This window comes from Aegilops tauschii, chromosome 1 (genome assembly GCF_002575655.3).
Source record: "Aegilops tauschii subsp. strangulata cultivar AL8/78 chromosome 1, Aet v6.0, whole genome shotgun sequence".
Lineage (NCBI taxonomy): Eukaryota > Viridiplantae > Streptophyta > Magnoliopsida > Poales > Poaceae > Aegilops > Aegilops tauschii.
In genome coordinates this window covers 283897611-283899166 of record NC_053035.3, presented here as the reverse complement: position 1 = coordinate 283899166, position 1556 = coordinate 283897611, and positions in this window count along the sequence as shown.

The window sequence follows — 1556 nt, the reverse complement described above, 5'->3', positions numbered from 1 at the left end:
TTGAAAAATCCTACCGAGTGGTGAGCAACCCTCCCACTCGGGGGCTTAGCTGCAGTCCAATACTCGCCTAAGTTCGAAAAATCCTACTGGGTGAAGAGCAGGCCTTTCACTCGGGGGCTTAGCTGCAGTCCAGTCCTTGCCTAAGTTTGAAAAATCCTACCGAGTGGTGAGCAACCCTCCCACTTGGGGGCTTAGCTGCAGTCCAGTGCTCGCCTAAGTTTGAAAAATCCTACCAAGTGGTGAGCAACCCTCCCACTCGGGGGCTCAGCTGCAGTCCAGTACTCTCCTAAGTTTGAAAAATCCTACCGAGTGGTGAGCAACCCTCCCACTCGGGGGCTTAGCTGCAGTCCAGTACTCGCCTAAGTTTGAAAAATCCTACCGAGTGGTGAGCAACCCTCCCACTGGGGGCTTAGCTGTAGTCCAGTCCTCGCCTAAGTTTGAAAAATCCTACCGAGTGGTGAGCAACCCTCCCACTAGGGGCTTAGCTGCAGTCCAGTCCTCGCCTCAGTTTGAAAAATCCTACCGAGTGGTGAGCAAACCTCCCACTCGGGGGCTTTGCTGCAGTCCAGTGCTCGCCTAAGTTTGAAAAATCATACCGAGTGGGTAGCAACCCTCCCACTCGGGGGCTTAGCTGCAGTCCAGTACTCGCCTAAGTTTAAAAATCCTACCGAGTGATGAGCAAGCCTCTCACTCGGGGGCTTAGCTGCAGTCCAGTGCTCACGTAAGTTCGAAAAATCGTACCGAGTGGTGAGCAACCCTCCCACTCGGGGGCTTAGCTGATGTCCAGTACTCGCCTAAGTTTGAAAAATCCTATCGAGTGGTGAGCAATCCTCCCACTCGGGTGCTTAGCTGCAGTCCAGTACTCCCCTAAGTTTGAAAAATCCTACCGAGTGGTGAGCAACCCTCCCACTCGGGGGCTTAGCTGCAGTCCAGTACTCGCCTAAGTTTGAAAAATCCTACCGAGTGGTGAGCAACCCTCCCACTCGGGGGCTTAGCTGTAGTCTAGTAGTCGCCTAAGTTTGAAAAATCCTACCGAGTGGTGAGCAACCCTCCCACTCGGGGGCTTAGCTGCAGTCCAGTACTCGCCTAAGTTTGAAAAATCCTACCGAGTGATGAGCAAGCCTCTCAGTCGGGGGCTTAGCTACAGTCCAGTGCTCGCCTAAGTTCGAAAAATCCTACCGAGTGGTGAGCAACCCTCCCACTCGGGGGCTTAGCAGCAGTCCAGTGCTCGCCTAAGTTTGAAAAATCCTACCGAGTGGTGAGCAACCCTCCCACTCGGGGGCTTAGCTGCAGTCCAGTCCTCTCCTAAGTTTGAAAAATCCTACCGAGTGGTGAGCAACCCTCCCACTCGGGGGCTTAGCTGCAGTCCAGTGCTTGCCTAAGTTTGAAAAATCCTACCGAGTGGTGAGCAACCCTCCCACTCGGGGGCTTAGCTGGAGTCCAGTACTCGCCTAAGTTTGAAAAATCCTACCGAGTGGTGAGCACCCCTCCCACTCGGGGGCTTAGCTGCAGTCCAGTCCTCTCCTAAGTTTGAAAAATCCTACCGAGTGGTGAGC